Genomic DNA, 21,835 nt, shown 5'->3' on the forward strand with positions numbered 1-21,835 from the left:
AACGTCCAAAGGCCGCCGGAAGAGTGGTGGCAAGAAGCCGGATCGCAAGGACAAGGAGCCGGAGCCGAACGCCCGCGGCGCCGTCGGGCCGCAACGCACACCGATGAGTGCAGGTACTGCGGCAAGCTGGGCCATTGGGCCCGCGACTGTCGCAAGAAGAAGCGCGAGGAGGCACGCCTCGCGCAGGCTGATGAAGAAGACTCACCGGCACTCCTCATGGCCATGATCTCTGGCGACTTGCCGGAACCAGAAATGGTGGGCGGCTGCGTCTACCTCAACGAAGAACGTGCGTGGGTTTGGCTCGGGCCCGAATCAGAGCCTGTGGACGTGCCGTGGTACTTGGACTCAGGCGCGTCCAATCACATGACGGGAGATCGGTCGCTGTTCGCGGATCTGAACGACTCCATCACCGGCTTTGTGCGTTTCGATGACAACTCGACCGTGCCGATCCAGGGGCGCGGCACCGTGACGTTCGCGGTGGAAGGAGATGAGCACCAGGTGCTGACGGAAGTGTACTACATTCCCTGCCTGAAGACCAGCATCATCAGCCTCGGGCAATTGGGCGAACATGGCTGTCCTACTTCGATCCGGCACGTCTTCATGACAGTGGAAGATCGCCACAACAGGACGATTTCCTGGGTACCTCGACTGCATAACCGTTTGTACAGGGTATCGTTGCAGGTGATCCAGCCGCTATGTCTTGCGGCGAGGCACGGTGACGGTGACTGGCTATGGCACGAGCGATTGGGCCATCAACACTTCGGTGCCTTGCGGCGCATGAGTCGTGAGCAGGTAGTCCGCGGCCTGCCTGAGATCGGCCATTGGCCATGTCGATCAACTCTACAACGCCTGCCTGGCAGGGAAGCCGAGGAGATCATCGTTCGAAGTCTGCATCATTCCGCGCCACTGAGAAGCTGGAGCTGGTTCACGCTGATCTGTGTGGTCCCATCTCGCCACCCACGTCGGGAGGCAGACGCCACTTCCTACTGATGGTGGATGATGCGAGCCGCTACATGTGGATCACTCTCCTCTCCTCCAACGACGAAGCTAAGGTGGCCATCAAGCGTGTGAAAGCCATGGCCGAGCTGCAGAGTGGCACCAAGCTCCGGACCCTGCGCACCGACCATGGGAGGGAGTTCACCTCCAAGGTGTTCGACGCCTACTGCGCCGACAACGGCATTCAGCGACATTTGTCCACGCCTTACTCGCCGCAGCAGAACGGCGTGGTGGAACGACGGAACCAGACTGTCGTTGCCATGGCTAGGAGTATGCTGAAAGCCAGAGGTATGCCGAGTGAATTTTGTGGGGAGGCTGTTTCCACTGCCGTCTATGTGCTGAACAGGTCTACGACTCGCCCAAATGTCACTGCAATGCCGTACGAGCTCTGGACTGGGAAATGGCCAAACATCAAGCACCTGCGCATCTTCAGGTGTGTGGCACATGTGCGCGTCACTCGCCCACATCTGAGGAAACTCGACGATCGCAGCAAGCCGATGGTCTTCATTGGCTATGAACCGGGCACGAAGGCAAACCGCGTCTATGATCCAGAGGCGAAGCATGTGTACGTCACACGCGACGTGGTCTTCGACAAAGGCGTGGCGTGGGACTGGCGCAAGATGCATGAAGATCCAGACTAGCCCGAGTTCATCATCACCGGCATGCAGGTTCCCTGGCGCGCGGCAGCATCCTCTACCGCGGCAGAATCTGCGGCAGCGAGCCCGACAATAGCTGGATCTGCTACAGTGCCCGGGTCGCCCACGACTCCATCTTCTGCCGCGGCAGGACCGAGCAACACGCCAGCGTCGGCCTCTTCATCATCAATTAGGCCGAGGTTTGTATCTCCACCGGCATGGCCTACTCCGTCGTCGGCCGATGGGGATCCGCTAGCACGCCGTTACCGTCTGCGCGAGGAGATCTTCGATGAGCTTGACGGTGACGAGCTATATCTGGCTGCGGGTGAGGAACCAGCCACCTTCAGCGAGGCTGCACCACATGTTGCCTGGAGACAGCCGATGCTAGACGAGCTCCACTCCATCGACGAAAACTTGACTTGGACACTCACCGATCTTCCTGCAGGGCAGCGTCCGATCGGGCTCAAGTGGGTGTTCAAGCTCAAAAAGGACGAGCGTGGCGCTGTGATCAAGCACAAGGCGAGGCTCGTTGCAAAAGGGTATGTCCAGCGTGCCGGCATCGACTATGAGGAGGTGTTTGCTCCGGTGGCTCGCATGGAGTCAGCGCGCATGCTGCTGGCGCTAGCTGCACACAAAGGGTGGCATGTCCATCACATGGACGTGAAATCTGCCTTCCTCAACGGCGACTTGGAGGAGGAGGTGTATGTAGCGCAGCCGCTGGGGTTTGTCGCCGCCCGCAAGGAGCAGATGGTGTTCCGTCTGCACAAGGCCCTGTATGGGTTGAAGCAGGCCCCACGAGCATGGAACGTGAAGCTTGACGCGAGCCTTGTCTCGCTGGGCTTTCGGCGCTGTGAAGCTGAGCATGGCATCTACATCCGCGGGACAGATGACAGCCTGCTGATCGTGGGTGTGTACGTCGACAATCTGATCATCACTGGAGCTGCACAGTCCGTGATTGACGACTTCAAAGGGGAGATGCGCCGGCTGTTTAGCATGAGTGATCTTGGGCACCTGAGTTACTATCTCGGGCTCGAGGTCAAACAGACACCGCGCGGCATCATCATCTCTCAGGCAGCTTATGCGGCTAAGTTGCTTGAGAAGGCAGGAATACAAGACTGCAATCCCTGTCATATTCCCATGGAGCCAAAGTGCAAATTGAGCAAGGAGAGCTCTTCTCCTCCAGCGGACGCAAAGTTTTATTGAAGCTTGGTTGGCAGCCTGAGGTATCTTGTACACACACGCCCTGATATTTCCTATGCTATTGGGTATGTGAGTCGGTTCATGGAGAATCCTACTGCCGAGCATCTTGTGGCGGTGAAGCAACTGCTGCGGTACATTGCTGGTACGCGCACGTTTGGCTGCAATTTTTGTCGCGGGGACAGCCTGGAGCTTGTGGGCTTCAGTGACTCGGACATGGCCGGAGATGTGGACAACAGAAAGAGTACAAGGAGATGGGGAGCCCGGTCAGTTGGCAATCCATGAAGCAACAGGTGGTGGCACTTTCCTCTTGTGAAGTTGAGTACATAGCTGCTACCACTGCGGCTTGCCAAGGCATTTGGCTGGCACGCCTTCTCGCTGAGCTCACTGATCAGGAGATTGCGTGCACTACTATCCACATCAACAACAAGTCTGCCATCCAGCTCTACAAGAACCCTGTGTTCCTTGTTCGCAGCAAGCACATCGACACCAGATTTCACTTCATTCGGAACTGTGTTGAGGGCAAGCAAGTTCGGGTTGAGCACATTGCTTCGGAGGAGCAGAAGGCAGTGTTGTAGTAAAATAAAACCCTTATATGGGCCGGGTCGTAAATCCTACGTGGCGACGACCAAGTCAACATTTCGCAAGCACGAGTCAAGACGTCCACGTGGCGCAGTCAATCCTACGTGGCAAAGAAAGACTAGTCAACAAGTCAAGTCTCTAATGCCATGGTTAAAGGGTCAAATGAGCTAGAGTAAGGGGCAAGAAAGGTGTGAGTAGGGGGGCCTTAGTCCATGGTGGACCATGGACCAAGCCCCACTTTTCTCACATGGTGCACACAAAAGCTATGGACCAAAGGAACTACTTTTATCATTTTGTCCCCACTTTTCTCTCTCCCTCAAGGGTAGCCATGGTCTTTTTTCATGGATCCCTAGGCTATAAATACCCCCCATGGGGGGCATGTACCATTCACTCTCACTTGAATAAACTCAAGGGAAGAGGGCCAGAGAGCCTCTTTGAGAGGAGCTCTAGTTTCGGGATCTTGGGAAGCCTCGTTCGGCCCGAACCCGAAGGAGAGGGAGTCGGGTTAGAGTCCTAAGGGTATCTCGACCTCGCTACTTGGGAAGCCTCATTCGGCCCAAGTACGAGGCGGCCCCTTTCGACCTCTCGCTAAGTGATTCGGGGAGCTTCGATCGACCCAAACGCTTTGGCTAACGATCCCCTCGAAGCCTCTCCTAACATAGGATTAAGTCGCACCCGCAAGGTCGACCGAACCTATTAAAAAAATATTGACGTGTCTACTTGTCCAAGTGTACGGCGACCTTCGCTATAAGGCCGGCGTACACGCCCTACTTTTATACTTGCACTTGTGCCATCGAGCTTTGGCACCCCTTACTCTAATTGTTGTCGAGAACAACAACAGTGGCGCCGACCGTGGGGAACCCTCACCGCAATTTAAAATCTAATGGCCCTGACGAAGCCTACTTCATCGGGTCCCCAACTTGCCGCGAAGTCTACACGGTTGCAAACGAAGAAAGCAAGTGCCTCGAGGGCTCCCGAGGAAGAAGGAACCCTCACCAATCCGGACGTTGCCGCAAGCATGGTCGCCACGACGGAAGTCGCGGTCGCCCCTCTGCTACCGGCTGTCCCGGAAGGAACCGAGGTGCTTGAAACCGTCATAGGCAGTCTCTCGACAGTCACCAATGTGGTGTCAAGGATCGGCGAGCTGCCTACGGTTTCCGCCCCCGCAGGGGATACGGAACTCGGCATGCTTCGGTCGATGGGCTTCGCGCCACCTTCCCTACAACTGGTGGTGACTCTGCCCTCGGAACCTACAAGAGAAAACAATGTGGCATCGGGAGGATCCGCACCAGAAAACCCAGGATTACCTCCACTGGCGCTCGCCGCGATCGCCGAAGGAGCTCCTTGGTATCATCCTTATTGGGGGCTTCTGCCGCAAGGCGCTCTCCAAGTCGCACACACTCAACACAAACCTCGCTTTGCGAGTGCCCCGCAAGCGGCCCTTGCTCCCCCCGTCGAGGTCGAACAAGGCGGCCACCAGGTACCACCTCAAGCTGCGCCTCGCGGGGAACGAGACCCCAGCGTGCATGGAAACGAGCAAGTGGCGTAATCCGGAGCCCGTGCCGGCGGCGAAAGGAATTCCCATCGACGCTCCGACCCTCCAAGAAAACGCCGAGATCATTCTCCAAGCAACCCCTCTAGCGACGAAAGCGACGAGGGAGGACCTCGCCACCGAAGGAACCAAAAGAATCGGCCGACCTGCAACCCGCTCGCCCGAGAGATCCAAGACGCGCCTTTTCCTCCAAGGTTCAAGCCACCCACAATATGGCCGTACGACGGGGAGTCGAATCCTCTTCAATTCTTGGATGTCTACTCCACTGCCATACGGGCCGCCGGGGGAGGTCCCGTCGAGATGTGCAACCTCTTTCCGCTCGCGCTCACCGGAATGGCGCAAAATTGGTTTTATAAACTGCGAAAAAACTCCATGCACTCGTGGGAACGCCTCCAAGAGGTCTTCATCACCAACTTCCAAGGAAACTTCAAAGAACCCGTGCAAGCTCACGAGCTATACGCCGTGAAACAAAAGCCGGGGGAATCCCTCCAAAGCTTCTTCCATCGCTTCGCGAAGGTAAGAAGCCAAATCGCTAACCCGCCGTCGACCACCGTGATCGATGCATGCATGCAAGGCATTCTCCAAGGAGAAGTGAATCGGGCCCTAAGTCGCAATCCTCCAAAGACGACCGAGGAGCTCTATCGGATCTTGCAGGAATACGCCCAGGGTGAAGACGGGGACATTGCTAAGAAGGACGCGCCACGCGCCGCTACTGAAGGAACTCCCTCGTCTGACAAAGCCCCTGCGCCCGCTTCGTCTTCCAAGAAGAAGAGGAGGTGGGGGGGGAAGGGCGCCGGTGACCAAGCCCGGAAAATCTTCGCCGTCGAAGGACAAGCACCGTCCCAAAAGACTTGGCAACCCAAGAAGCCACCTCGTCCGACCGAGGGAGGAATTGGAAGATGCCTTATCCACAACTCGGCAAGCCATAGCACTGAGGAGTGCAACACTCTCATCGCGGCCCGCAAAGAATTCCAGGCACGAATGGAGGCCCGGCGCAAGGATGAAAAAACTGCAGAGGCTCCGCTCCCCGCCAACGTCCTCGTAGCTGACCCAGCACCTAAGGAGGACAGCCTCCCGTTTCAGGAACCCGCGCATCACGTCGGAGTGATACTCGGGGGCTCCGCCATAGGCCGGGGATCGAAGCGGCAGCGCAAGGAGTATGCTCACGAAGTAAATGTCGTGGGAACTTTCACCCCGACACCACCACCAAAATGGGCAAGCGTGCCAATCGGCTCACTGAGGAAGACGCCAAGGGGATACGCTTCCCGCACAATGACGCCCTCTTCGTGATGGCAATCGTCGCCAATTGTGAGCTCAAAAAGATTCTTGTAGATGGCGGAAGCTCCGCCGACATCCTATACCTGAGCACTTTGAAGAAGCTGATGGAACCACAAGGGCGATACAAGAACGGCTCGTTGTAGCCATCCCTTTATCCTCTCATCGGCTTCGTACCGGGAAAGTCCATTCAGCCGCTCGGACAGATCGAGCTCCTCACGACCTTCGGGGACACCACAAATCATCGAACCAAGCTCGTGCGCTTTGACGTGGTGGACATGGAGGCCTCCTTTAACGCCATCCATGAGAGGACGACGCTAAACCGTCTCTGCGCCACCATTCACCACAACTTCTTCTGTATGAAGATCCCGGGCCCAAAAGGCGTAATAACGGTCCGTGGCGATCAATCTTCCGACAGGAAGACCCTCTACCGCCATGAGACCAAGTGCGCCGAAAAGGGAGAATCATCCAAGAGTATCAATATACTTTCAAATGCAGGAGCATCCGTAACCAATCACCCAGAGCGCTACATCCCTAAGCCCCTCCCCGAAGGAGAACTCAAGGAAGTACGCGTCTCCCAAGAAGACGCCACGCGCACAGTGAAGAACTCGTCGACCTACTTCGCAAGAATTCTGATCTCTTCGCTTGGTCACCTTCCGACATGGGAGGAGTCCCGCGTGACGTCATGGAGCATCGCCTCGCCGTAAGGCCCGACAAAGCTCCCGTAAAACAAAAACTTCGGAAACTCTCCACCGAGCGATGCGAGGTCATCCGACGCAGGACTAATCCGAGAAATCGCCAAACTTTCCGACGCAGGACTAATCCGAGAAGTTTGGCACCCCGAATGGTTAGCCAATCCTATCTTGGTGAAGAAGGCCAACGGCAAGTGGTGAATGTGTGTTGACTTTACCGACCTGAACAAGGCGTGCCCCAAGGACGACTACCTGCTCCCTCGGATCGACCAACTGGTCGACTGCACGGCGGGATGCGAGAGGTTGAGCTTCTTGGATGCCTATTCAGGATATCACCAACTCCACATGGCCAAGGAAGACGGGCAAAAAACCAGCTTCATCACTCCTATCGGCACCTTGTGCTATCGCAGGATGCCTTTTGGTTTGAGGAACGCCGGTGCAACTTTCCAACGCCTCGTCAGCCTCATCCTCAAGGAACAATTGGGGAGGAACGCCGAAGTATACGTTGATGACGCCTTCATCAAAAGTCAAATTGCAGGAACTCATCCCAAGGACCTGCAGGAAACCTTCGACAATCTCCGCAAGTACGGCGTGAAGCTCAATCCGGAAAAATGCGCATTTGGAGTTCGAGGAGGAAAACTCTTAGGCTTCCTTGTCTCCCAACGGGGGATCGAGGCCAACCCGAAAAAAATTCGGGCCATCCTGGAGATGGAACCTCCTCGCTCCGTCAAAGATGTGCATGTGGCGACCCAGACCCGTAAGGATCCGGACCTCTTTGTAAACTGTGCTAGTCCCTGGATCAAATGCTAGCACACACAGTTCCATTGATGAAATACCACACACATGTCTATTACATCGGTTCGATTAACAAATCCAGAGTACTTAATACAAGCCGAGCGGAAGTTCAAATAAAAACACACTGATAAAGAGGGAGTCCCATCAACGCCACAGGCAAGTTGAGTGTAGACTCGCGACCCTGCGTCTTCTTCTTAAGCGTCACTCTCTGCACATGATAGGTGCAGGTCAGTACATCGAATGTACTTGCAAGTCACACCTGTGTGGTTAGGAGGAATGCATGGAAATGATGAAGGATTTCCTAGTTTGGCTACTAGGGTTGTTTTTGCAAAATGCTGCTTTTGGGGTTTCGAAATACTCATAGTATTTTCCTTTGAAAATCTCTATCCTGAAGTTTTGATAAAACAGGGTTTGAACAATAGTATGGTCATTCTGTGGATGTTCACTCCACGACCTAGCTATGCACTTTGGGTCAACTGACACTCATATAGCATCCCTTTTTCCTGACTCATTCTGTGGAACCTTCCATCGAGTCAAAACAGTTTTGGGGTTTTTGAAAACAAAACTTGAAGATCTCCACTTCTCCTGACTTAATGACTCAAAGTCGCCCGTAACCAGGGGCATGGCTAATCGATTAGATTGACACTCTCGAGAGGTTTGTACACTTTACCCACTTGACACAATCAGTCCAAAGTGTTGCCTGACGACAAGCGTGCGCAACAGGTAAAGATTGTGACAAAGTCTTTCACTAGAAGCCCCCTGATACCTAATTCTGGCACCGCCCGCCCCATATGAGCACATTGGCTCCTCTCCGGATGGCGATACCCAGGTAAGGGTTTCCCGCTAGTTAGTCGACCAAGCCAGAGCCCATAATAGCAAGTGGTTGCACATGAAGCCTTTGGGTACATGAGAAGGTTTGAACTCTTTTATTTCTGGACAGCGGTCCCCACCTTCTCCTGAGCGTGTACCCGTTACGGGGCTACAACACTTGCCGACAGCCAACTGGCCTCCATCATACCACTCCATCCAGATAAAACATTTTTGGTTTTATTTGGAAAACATTTTTCCAAAAACATACTCGCTCATAAAGATCACTTAATACTTTGCAATATAGTTTGGGTCCCGTCCCGTTATAATAGTATAGCATGCTTTGGAGAAAAAATGTATATACATAACTTATGGTATTTGGTGGCATGGCAATAAATCCTATAAGCAATCTACTAGGAATAACTAAACATGTTGAAAACGCATTTGATAAATACTTCATAAAGAAATAACTCTAACATACATCCCTATGATGTTGTAAACAAAATAGCATAAGAAAAAATATAGGTTCGACATGGTCAATAAGTGTAACTTGCCTGGATCAGAGAAGTTGTTGCGGTCGTCAACTCCCTGGCACTCTTCGCAATCGCAATCCGAATAATCTAACGCGAAGAACGAAACAACAATAAATGCATAGTTCCAAACATCTCTCAAAGACCAAATATAACTCCAAATAAACTTCGGATATATCACAAGCATACAAAAACAGAACCTAAACATCATCTAAGTAATACCATAGTATTAACAATTCAAGTTCTAAAGCCTAAGGTTAAGGCTAGAGTGGCTAAGTCTGGAAATTCAGAAATCTACTACTGTTAACAGATAGCAACTTGGATCGACAGGTAATAGGTGCTAAAGTACAGTACATGGCATGAAACCTATGCTACAGTATAGTTCTAGGGTTGTACTAACTAACGCAATAGGTTTCAAGTCAATTGGATAAACAGGTCAAAAGCTACTGGCTTGCAAAGGTGGCTAGTCAGATTCTGAGAGACAAAGAATACTAACTTCTACTGAAAAGATACTGGTGCTAAACTATTCCACTGACCGAGAACTAAACAAAGAAATCCAAGAATATGATCTACTCTTTCAAAAGTCACTGGTTTCACTAACTATGGAGCTATGAGGCAGTAGCTATGAGCAGGTGAATGTGGCTACTCTAAAACAGAACATAATAGGATATGAACTTCTACCGTCGTGCTGCTAGTGAAGGTGAAGTTGAAATGGTCCAACTAGAAAGTGGCTGTGAAGGGGTGTTCCTAAAGTTCAATCTACAAAAAGAAACAACTAAAATGATGCTACGGGCAACAACGAGAACTACTGAGAATAAGGCTACCCCCTAAGAATGATGCTGCAACTTGCTGCCGCGGCAGAAATACGGCAGAGAAACTGATTAGAATACCATTTTGTGACGACGATGCAAAGCACTAGATGAACCATCTACGGCTAATTTCTACAGAGAATTTGTAGAGGAACATTCACTATACAAAATGGTGAAATATAGAGCACATAATGATCATTGGTCTGATAGCAAACGATGCCTAAACAGAGCTAACCGAAGAACAACAGCTGCAGTGAACTTAAACAAGTTCATACCCAAATCCTCCCAGAGATGAACGATTCGACGAATCGGGACTCGGGGAAGAAAATGAAGAGTTGGGGGAGCTTCACGGTGTCGCAAGGATCACTAGGGCGGTGGCGGCTCGGCGAACGGGGCAGCGCAGCTCTGGCAATTTCTCGCCGGAGTTGGGCGGCGGCGGCGACGGTTTTGGCCGGAATTTGGGGGCGCGTGGGCGACAGAGAGCGTGGGCGGGCGAGGGAGTGCGCGAGAGGGGCGCGGGGTGCTTTATAGGGCTCGGGGCACGTGGGCGGGCTGGCCGGCGGTTACCGCGCGACGTGGGGTCGTGGCGCGTGCGGCGACGGCGGTTGTGCGGGCGCGCGCGTGGCCAGGCGCGGGCGCGGCCGAGCGGGCAGGCGGGCGCGGGCGGGGGCGCGCGGGCAGGCTGGCACGGGTGGCGACGGGGCGCGGGCACGCGGCGCGGAGGTGAGGGATGACAGGTGGACCCCACCTGTCAGTGAGAGAGAGAAGAGATTGAAAGCGTATTTCCTGGTAATACGTTTCCCTGCGGTGAACGCGTATTTCCTGAGAATACGCTTCCCTGCGGAGAAAGCGTATTTTCAGAGAAAAAGAAAAAGAATAAAAGAAAAAAGAAAAAAAATTACTTTTCAGGATCTATAATTCACCCGAAATTCCATTTAAATCATTTAAAATATCAAATGGCTTCAGAAAAATTCCCAAAGATTCTGTAAAATAATATATTTCATTTAGAGTCCAGGAAAATTAGTCCCACTCAAAAATAAATTTGTAAAAATAGTTTTAATGTTTCTAAGCTTTAAATAAACCCAAATGAAATCCTAAAATGCGTTTTTAGACTCTAGAAAATTCTCAATTCAATTTCTATCAACGTATCACATTCCAAAACACCATTTCAAACACTTTCAATAATGCATCATAACGAACACCAATATTTTAAGATATGATCAAGGTGATATGCATAACAAATGTAAAGGTGCGAACATCCGAATTTGAAAAATTTGGGATGTTACAATGCAGTGCCTAGCGGGAAGAATGGCGGCCCTAGGACGATTCGTCACCCGGTCAGCCGAAAAGGGTCTCCCTTTCTTCAAAGCCCTGAGGAGCCTCGACAACTTTGAGTGGACCGACGAAGCCCAAAGGGCCTTTGAAGAGCTCAAGACCTATTTGTCGACCCCTCCACTTCTCACGAGCCCAATACAGGGGAAGCCTTTGCTTCTATACCTCGCCGCGACCCCAGTCGCCGTAAGCGCAGCGCTCGTGAAGGAAGAAGATGGGTCACAACACCCGGTGTACTACGTGAGCGAAGCTTTGGGAGGAGCAAAGGGTCGATACACCCAGATCGAGAAGGTCGCGTACGCCCTCCTCATGGCCCCTCGAAAGCTCCGTCATTACTTCATGGGCCACACCATCATGGTGCCTACTACCTTCCCACTCAAGGAAGTCTTCGGCAAAAAGGAGGCCACCGGAAGAATCGCCAAATGGGCAACGGAATTGGCGCCTTTTTCGTTGGAACTCACGGCGAGAACGGCCATAAAATCCCAAGTCCACCAGCCTCGCCCGAAGAAATCACATCCAAGACCGAGCCTCCCGAACCACATTGGATAATGAGGTTCGACGGCTCTAAGCGCCTCGACGGTGCGGGGGCTGGAGTTATACTCATCAGCCCCGAAGGCAAGATCTTGGAGTACACCGCCCATCTTGACTTCAATGCCACCAACAATATGGCAGAATACGAGGCGCTACTTCTCGGACTTCAAAGAACCGCTACCACCTAGTGCATTCTTCGAAGTAATCCGCGCCCCATCCATAAAGGAAGAAGCCGACGCCCTTGACGAAGCTTCAAAGACCAGCATGGTCATCGATGCTCCACCCTCTTGGATGACACCGATTATCCGCGCCTTGAAAGGCGAGGTGGACGAAGAAGCGGAAGGCCCAAGCGCCAAAACTCTGCTCGCAAAAGCCAAGATGTACGTCCCTCTCGACGGCATCCTATACAAGAAAGGAGCGGCCGCTTGCTTAAGTGCATAACTCCTGATCGGGGAGCCGAGCTCCTCCTGGAAATCCATTCAGGAATATGCGGCCACCATCTTGCGCCAAGGGCCACCGTGGCAAAAGCCTTACGTCAGGGATTCTATTGGCCCACCATGGTGCAAGACACAATCACCATATTGCGGAAATGCGAAGCTTGCCAAAAAATGGCTAAGTCAATCCACGCGCCCGTGACTTCCCTGAAGAATATCCCGATAACATAGCCATTTGCACGCTGGGGAATGGACCTCCTCAGGCCTTTCCCCGCATGCAACGGGGGCTGCAAGTACCTCGTGGTGATGATTGGTTACTTCTCCAAATGGATAGAAGCAGCGCCGCTCGGCAAAATCACGTCACAGGCCGTTCAAAATTTTTTCTGGGAAAACATCATATGCCGATATGGCGTCCTGCAAGAGCTAACCGCGGACAATGGCAAATAGTTCAACTGTGCGGAATTCATCAAATTCTGCGAATGCCTCGAGATCAAGCTGCACTTCGCATCCGTAGCTTACCCCAAGAGCAACGGCGCATGCGAAAGGGCAAATGGACTGATCCTCCAAGGACTCTGCCGAAGGGTGGAGCACACGGTTAGCAAAGCAAAGGGAGCATGGGGAGATGAACTCGCTAGCGTGGTATGGGGCATACGCACCTCCGTAAGCCATTCCACGGGCCGAACACCACTCTCTTTGGTATATGGGGCCGAAGCAGTTCTTCCCGCGAGGTCGAATTCGCTCACCTCGGGTCGAAAGGCTCCAAGAAGCCACCCCAATTGTCTTCATAAAAAATGAAGAGCATCACAAGACGGCCGTCGATCTTGTGAAAGAAGCTCGTGACAATGCCCTCATGAGGTACGCCGTCTACGAGCAAAGCGCTGCACGCTTCTAGAACACAAGGGTGCGGGAACGAGCCTTCTCCCAAGGAGATCTCGTACTGAAAAAGAATGTCGACCCAAAGCTCCAGCGCAAACTCGACCCTAAATGGGAAGGACCATACCGCATCATCGCAGTATTGGGAAATGGTGCATACCACCTCGAGAATATGAAAGGGCAAAATCTTGTCCATGCCTGGAACGGCGACAAGCTCTGGCGTTTCTACGCCTAAGCAAGATCTTCAAGGGCAATCCTTGCTGCTCCCCAAAGGAGATCATCAGCGCCCAACCGGCCTCTTCCCTACGAAACTTCGAGGGATCATAAGCACCAACGAAGCCATGTCTACATAAGACTTGTAAGTGCCCATCGGGCCATACCTTAAGACAAGGAAGCAAGGATAAATAAAGCAAGTCCTTGAGGAAAAATTAAGAGTGACACGAGACACTCACATGACTCATCGTCGTAAAAGAGCCGCTGCCCCTGTGCCGCTCATCGAGGAACGCGAAGAGGCCTCCGTTGGCCCGAGCATCCTCTAAAAATGTCCACGGACATAGGTCGCTACTAGCGACTTGATCTTTGGTGGATCCTAGCATGCCTCGAGGCCATCCACCAAGTAGAACCAAGTCCCCCGAGGGCCGAAAGCTCCTTAAAACGCATTTAAGGGGAACCGTATATAAGCGAGTTATGCATGAGCTTACTTACCTTGGAGAACCATGCTACCCGTGCGCGAGACGTTGCGCGCGGGCCTGCATGATAGTAACCGGGTTAAGTCTCCATAATAATCGCGGGAAAGCATAGCTTCCTGAAGTCCGAAGAGGGAAAGTTCCGCATGAAATTTCCCGAACGGCAGGTCGAAATGTCCGGATCACTACCGTCATACCGATAGCGACCCTCACAAGGGTACTAGGACCCATGGCTCGTAACCATGGCCTAAGGCAAAGCCAAGTCGTATCCCAACGGCGACAGCAATTGATGACACAAAAGTGTAATCATAGCGAACGATCGCGAGCTGTATAAACTGAGGAAATATAGTATTTCACAAGTAGTAAATATAGTACTCCGAGAAACACATGTTGAGCCAAGTTAACATTTCCGATAATGTCGACTACATGGTGAAACATGAGAAATACATGCTGAGCTAAGTTAACATCTCCGATAATGTTGACTACATAGTGAAGCATGAAAGACAACAAAAAAGCTGCCTTACAACCTCTACGACTAAAAGCCTAAACATGCTAGCCATGAGGCTAAGCCGAGTGGAGATATGCAACATCGCATAAGTAAGCAGCTGAGGTACATCACCACCTCCGAGGGCAACGAGGCTCACGCCTCACCATCACCCTCCTAAAGAGCGGGCTCAAGGCAACGCACGAAGCGTCGAGCCCGAGCGCGAAGAGGAGCACCCTGGTCCGCCAGAAACTTCTTCGCCCCGTGAGATATCTCACCCTCAAGCCCGCTCATCCCGGCACCGCCGTCCAGGACTGCCACAACCGCCGACGAAACAAGTCGAGCACCCGTACTCAGGAGGCACTGCTTCACGATAGGCTCGATGAGCTCCACCTGGGAAGTAAGCACCCTGCTCGCCTCATCCACCGTGCGACACGGAGGAAGGTCCGGCTAGGAAATGCTCCTCAAGCAAATCATCGTCTCCCGAATCTTGGTGGCCTGAGCAAGCAAAAGAGAAACCACCTCGGGACGATGATCCGACAGAGGGCGAGCACGAGAAGCGAGCATCGGGCCGTCACTCGCCGCAGCCAACTCCACCTTGGCGGACGAAGCCTCCGCTCGAGCGTGCTCCCTATCAAGGTTGGCCACCACCAAGTCCTCCTCATCTCGACGAGTCTTCGCAAGCTCGTCTGCCTGGCGCTCCTCAACAAGCCGAGCCCTGGCCTCCATGTCCGCGAGCTCCGCCGAAACGCGGGAAAGCTCGGCCTCCACGGCCTCGCGCCGCACCCTCTCCGAAGCCAACTCACTCAAGGCAAGGGTAGACTTGGATATCTCCACGTCCAAAGCGGTAGAAAGCGCCCCCACCTGAGTCTTAAGGGCAGGAAGGGTGCCCACGGCCTCGACCAAACTCCTCACCTACAAAGAAGACGGAGTTAGCCCAAAAGCAAAACCGAAGGACCAAGGGAGACATGTCACGGACGCTCACCAGCTCCAGTATCACGAGAGGGTCTCTCACCCCATCCTCGGTCGTCGGAAGCTCTCCGCCGCTCGCTTGAGTCAGGGCTCACCCTCGGGAACCTCGGGAGCCGCGACCCTCGCACCTGAAAGCAAACCAAGGAAACCGTGTCAGAACCTTCAAAGAAGATCGACACCGCCAAAGAGAAAGGCACTCACCCGAGGTAGGAGCATCCTCCTCAGGATGCTCGCGACTGATGGAGAACACCGGGACGCCCGCACCGCTGGCTCCGGTCGACAACTCCACCACCGAGTCGCTCCGCAGCCCAAGCCCTGTCTCGCGAGTGAAAGCCTCAACCTCGTGGCTCGAAGGAGGAAGCACGTGCTCAAGTCCAATCTTCCCCTTCATGTGCAGGTCCAAGGTCACCCTTAAAGAGGACCTCGACTCACCCACGACGGGATTCGCCGAATCCGCCAGGGCGTAGTCATAAGAAGGAGAAGGAGTCAAGGGTTGCCTTCCTCTTGCATCCGCTCGACGGACGAGGTACCTTGGGGACCGGCGCCACAGGCACCGCCTGGCCCAGCACCACCGTCCCCGTCTTCACCTTCCCGCAGGTGTCCCGCAACTTGGACCCTACCGCCAGCATCGACGGTGTCGCCAAGCGGGAGTAGCGATCGCCCACTCGAAGGAGACTCCCGAACTTCGGATCTTGTCGTATTGGCACCATCTTCCCGAAGCACTTCGTGATGATGTTATGACATCCCCCGCCGCTGATCTTGGTCTCATATCCACGGTGCTCCGGCCCGCCGTACGGACCTATCAGCTCCGCGGCCCACAGCACCGTCCTCTCCTCGGAAAACGTCGCTAGAAAAAGACAAGCCAAAGTTGTTAAGTACCACCGCAAGGGAAAAACAACCAAGACCCGAAAGGAGAAAGGAAGCGGCACTCACGTGTGGTGACGGCATGCGGAGGATGGAAAGCCCGAGGAATCCCAAGCTCGGACCTCGGACAGCTCCTCATCATGAAGCGCCCCGCCATCACCATCTCCTCCATGAGGTCACGAAAGCTCCTCTCGGCGGACACGTCCTTGATCTTGGTCACCTTCCAAAGGTCGGTCGACCGAAGCTCGCCTGGGTGAGGCCCCTCCTTGAGGCCTCCAGCCCCCGCGTGTCGAGGAAGATCACCTGAGTGTCGAAGACGCGTCTTTGAAGCCCGAAGGAAGAACCACTGGGACTCCCACTTGTCAAACAACTTCACCGTGCTCCTCGCCGGCATGAGCAGAAAGTCGTCTCCAAAGCCAGAGTGAAGGCTCAGGTTCACCGAACCAAAGGCGCTCAAGGTAAAGCTGTCAGGAGTGAGCAACTCCCTCACCTCCACGGTGAAGTAGAACAGTAGCAGCTTCATCGAAGGCTCCTCGTGCAGCGCCGTCTCGCACAGCCAGCGAAACACGTTCAACTTCACGATCACCGAAGGGTGGAGTTGGGCCAACTCGATGCCATACGTCTCCAAGAACTCCATCAGGAAGGGGTGGATGGGTACACACAAGCCGGCATGGAACCAAGCCAAAAACACCACGATGCACCCTAGATGCTGCTTGTGGTTGAGCTTGAACTCCTCCCTGTCAGGCAAGATACCGTCCCCCTTGGGGAAGTATCCCGCCTCCTCGTCCTCGGGGCTCGTCGAAGACGGGAAAAGGTAGTCGTGAGCCCAACCGCCCTCCATCGGAGCCATCGGGACCACTGGAGGATCCCCACGCGGACGAAAGACGACCTTCTTCTTCCTCGACGGTCGGTTCGCCGCACGCTCCGCCGCGGAGCCCTTGGACGGCCCCCTCTCGGTCGCAGGATCGGCGTCGGTACCTGCCATCTCACCTACACAAACAAGGAGTCAACAACGGTTAGTAGGAAAAAACACAAAGAGAATAGCCAAAAAAAAAAAGAGAGGCCAAGCCTCCCAGGCCGAAGGCCTCGGCCTGCCCACGAGCAAAGAAAAAAAATGAGAGGCCAAGCCTCCCAGGCCGAAGGCCTCGGCCCGCCCGCATGCAAAGAAAAAAAACGAAGGAGGAGCCCGAGCTCCACGGGCCTTCAGCCCACCAAATCCTCGGCCCGACCGTGTGCAAAGAAAAAGGGGAAAAAACAATCGCCACGCCTGTCAAGTGTTCGGCACAATGCCGCCGCCGCGTGCTCGCGCCACCCTGAGCGTGCCCGTGCACGCCCACGCGTCGCCGCGCGCTCCCGCCACCCTGAGCGTGCCCACGCCCCACCGCGTGCACGCGACGCGCCGCACATCCGCTCCCGTGCCGGGGGCCCCTCCTTGCCGCGCGTCCGCACGTGTCCCCGTTCCGCGCGCCGCCCCTTGCTCACCCGTGCCCTCGCCTCGCTGGCTCACACTGCCGCCGGGCCCAAGTGCGTGCAAGCCGCGCGCCTCACACGCACCAGCGCCGAGGCGCACCGTTCACGCATCCTAGCTACGCGTGTGATGCCGAGCGCCCCCGAATCCCGTCGCTCCATGACGCTGCCTGCATGCACCGAAGGCGCTCGACGGAATGCCTAAAAGGCTCGCCGGCGCCCGAGGAAGCCAAAATCAAGCATGAATGCTCTCGCCACACCTTCACACAGACAAGGAAGAGGCGGCCGATGTCGAGGGTCTCCCTGGAAGACCTGAAGGCATGACCTACACCTCGCTCCGAGCGGCCTCGCGCGCGCACCTCGCCCGACAAAGTCTCGACGACGACGAGCTTCCTCGGTGGCTCCTTGGCGGCCAAGCCGACCTCCGTTGCGACCGAGAAGTGGCCAATGCCCCTGCAAAACGCACAAGAACACCAAGTCCTGAAGAAGTTTTGGGCCGCCGAACGAGGCTTCGGCGCCAGAAAAATCAAACAAGATCGGTGTGGAGCTCCCCATGAACCCCTGGTTCCATTTTTATAGGCCCCAAGGGCATGCTTGGCGTCCGCGCCGGCCAACCGGAGGTCGACACCTCGCCGTCCTTGCCACTGTGAAGCAAGACAAGGGAAGGGAAAAGCAAGGAAGGAAGGCCTTCTTTTCCTCCTAAAGAGGGGCGGCCCGGCCAAAAGGAGGCGCCCCGCGCCCGAGCCCCTGCTTCCTCGCCCCGCCGGTGACGCCCGGCGCCTGCGAAAGACGAGAAAGCAGCCCGTTCGGTCCCCCTCGTACGAAGGAGGAAGACGGCTGAGAGCCGTCCGATCTAGGGCGCCCCAACGCCCATGGCCGTCGGATCCAGTAACATAACCCCGAACCGGTATCGGGCCTTGTTGGGCCACGGCCCAACTATGGCCCAAAAAATCAGCCCAAGTAAAAAAAAGGAAAGGAAGGAGGAGGAAGCCCGCTCGTGCCGGCCCAGGTACCGGCCCAGCTCGCGCCCGAGGCGCAGGCGGCCGGCCCAGCCGGCCCACGCGGCTGGCTGGGGTTCGGGAAATTTGTGAATAAGTCCCTGAATTTGGGGAAATTGCAGCCGAACCCTCGAAAATTTTGGGGAGACCCTCGAGGTACCTGATTTTTTCAAAATAGTCCTTCGGGACACTGGTTTTCTCGCAGAGAGGCCCCTAGGGTCCTTGTTTTTTGCTAAAATACCCCCCAAAATCCAATTTCTCCCAAAGAAGACCACCGAAGGCATGTAATCTCCCCGAGAATGCCTCCAAGTCTCCTTTTTTGCAGGACCACCACCAAAGTATCATTTCCTCTCGCGAATGGGAGGTATCGGGAGTCTCGCATCGAAGGTTGACCCGAAGGTATTCTCAATGCCTCCGGCTCAAGGGGGCTACTGTTGTAGTAAAATAAAACCTTTATATGGGCCGGGCCGTAAATCCTACGTGGCGACGACCAAGTAACCATTTTGCAAACACGAGTTAAGACATCCACGTGGCGCAGTCAATCCTACGTGGCAAAGGAAGACTAGTCAACAAGTCAAGCCTCTCATGTCATGGTCAAAGGGTCAAAATGAGCTAGAGTAGCGGGCAAGAAAGGTGTGAGTAGGGGGCCCTTAGTCCATGGTGGACCATGGACCAAGCCCCACTTTTCTCACATGGTGCACACAAAAGCTATGGACCAAAGGAGTTACTTTTACCATTTTGCCCTCACTTTTCTCTCTCCCTCAAGGGTAGCCATGGTCTTTTGTCATGGACCCCTAGGCTATAAATACCCCCCATGGGAGGCATGTACCATTCACTCTCACTTGAATAAACTCAAGGGGAGAGGGCTAGAGAGCCTCTTTGAGAGGAGCTCTACTTTCGGGATCTCGGGAAGCCTCGTTCGGCCCGAGCCCGAAGGAGAGGGAGTCGGGTTAGAGTCCTAAGGGTATCTCGACCTCGCTACTTGGGAAGCCTCGTTTGGCCCAAGTATGAGGCGGCCCCTTTCGACCTCTCGCTAAGTGATTCGGGGAGCCTCGATCGACCCGAACGCTTTGGCTAACGACCCCCTCGAAGCCTCTCCTAACATAGGACTAAGTCGCACCCGCAAGGTCGACCGAACCTATTTAAAAAATATCGACGTGTCTACTTATCCAAGTGTACGGCGACCTTCGCTATAAGACCGGTGTACACGCACTACTTTTATACTCGCACTTGTACCATCGAGCTTTGGCACCCCTTACTCTAATTGTTGTCGAGAACAACAACAGGCAGATATTCTGACGAAGCCCCTTGGTCGTGTGCATTTCCAGGAGCTGTACAAGATGATTGGTGTCGTCGATTGTGCAGGTACACGTCAGGCTTAGGGGGAGTTTGTTGCAAATAAACCTGACGCGGTAGAGATTTCCTGCCGTCGCTGAACTAAGTTTGTTGTTGTTTGCTTTTTACATAGGATTCCGTCGATTATGTTAGGCAGGATCTTTTTCCTTTCTGTTAGGCACGAGCGCACGAACGTTGTGTGTGCCTTACTTGTCGGATCGATCGATCACACGATCCGCCATGGGATGGCACGGCCAGTCCGGGTTGTGGTGACCGGTTCTTAGAGCGCTGAATAAAAGGAAGAGAAACCCCAAAAAGCAGCTAACAGTTCACTGCACAAAATCTCTCTGAGTCCAGTGTGTTCGTGTCTTCCTCGCGTGAGTAGTCGAAAGCTGTCAAAGTCGTCAGATGGGCGCCACAGGAGCAGGTGCTGGCGCACCCTGCCGTGGCGTGCTTCGTCACGCACTGCGGGTGAAACTCGACGCTTGAAGGTGTCCGCAATGGCTTGCCCATGCTCTGCTGGCCTTATTTCACCGACCAGTTTACGAACCAGACGTACATCTGGTGATATCTGAATGGTCGGCCTAAGGGTCACGTCGGCTGAGAGCGGTGGCTTGCCCATGGTCTCTGTTTCACCTATTATTCCGTACAACAAATTATGTCTCAACTTTGACTAAATATTGATGCATTCAAATTTAGTCAAAGTTGAGTAATTAAGTAATTTCGATGAATATTTAATACAGGAAAAATATGTGTAAAACATGTAGCATATTATATCATGCAAACTAGACAAATTAAATAGCAACGCACATCAATAAAACTCATCTAATTTCACGGCATGAATAATAGAACTACTAATCAAAATCAATAAGAAAAAGCAGATTATGTATGGTGCTGTACTCTTTTCTTGTGTTTGTTTGTTGAGGTCGATGACGAGTCCGGTGGTGTCGATGTTCATGCCGGCAGCAGCAGCCGCGTTGACTACCTCCTAAGCAGCGGCCAGCGCCTGCGCTTGCACCTGTGCAGCAGCAGTTGCCTGGGCTTGGAGTTGGGCAGCCTGCTGCTGCGGAGCTAGAGCGGCAGCCTGAACTGCGGGATCTCCGAGGTCATCGGCCATTGGTGATGAAGATGCCGACAAAACAGGGACGTGAAGAAGCGAGCAGTCGCGTGAGAACGCTCCCCAAAAACATTATCGACCATCTCCCGGGCAGGATTTCGAAGGTCGGGGTTTCGGAGGCCTGCTCTCCCGGCGATCTGTGCACGCAGTCGACGGGATGGAGTAGCAGTTGGCGGCGAACAGCACGATTGGATCGTGGGCTTGTGGTGTGGTGCGTCCGGATGCCGCGGTCGTCTTATTATATAGGCACGCAGGCGGACTTCGGTTCGGTTTAGGAAACCAAAACCGACTCCGCAATTATCGGGATTTGTTACGCGTCCGCAACGGATTCTGACTGCCAAAAAGATAAGCTCGACCTCGAACTCGATCCATGAAACGCGGCGCGCGCGCGCGTCGTGACGAGGCGAGGCGAGGCGAGCGGAGGAGGAGGAGCGCGCGTGGGGATTTCCTTTGCTCACTTGCTCAAGAGGTGAGAACCAACATACCTTATATATTGGTCCAACTCCCCCTAAACTAGCAAGGTGGGACTATTCCCACTTACTCATCCCACTACATGAATGGGCTTTTGAGATTTTCCAGAAATTAATTTCAGATTGGGCCTTGGGCCTAACCCAAAATTCCAACAGTCCCCCACAATATCTCATAAGCACATAAAATTAACGTTGATCCAAAACTCTATTTTTGATATACCAGCGTTTCAGTGGAGACCGGTTAAGGTTGAACATCCACCTAAACATATAGTTTCACTCACGCACAACTGAACAATGGACAAACCTTGAATTGTCAGTTTTCTGTGTTACAGCTTCCCTAAATTGTTGTCTGGTACTGGGCTGCCGAATGCTACCCCGCGGTGTGGAGCATATAAGTCATTC

The 21,835-nt window shown here is 53.9% G+C and overlaps 1 pseudogene; it reads left to right on the forward strand.

The window, feature by feature from the left end:
* The window catches only part of LOC106866689, a 36,077-nt pseudogene extending 15,554 nt beyond the window's left edge, over window positions 1-20,523 (forward strand).
* The last annotated feature ends 1,312 nt before the right edge of the window (window positions 20,524-21,835 follow it).

Source organism: Brachypodium distachyon, chromosome 4, assembly GCF_000005505.3.
Source record: "Brachypodium distachyon strain Bd21 chromosome 4, Brachypodium_distachyon_v3.0, whole genome shotgun sequence".
NCBI classification, from domain to species: domain Eukaryota; kingdom Viridiplantae; phylum Streptophyta; class Magnoliopsida; order Poales; family Poaceae; genus Brachypodium; species Brachypodium distachyon.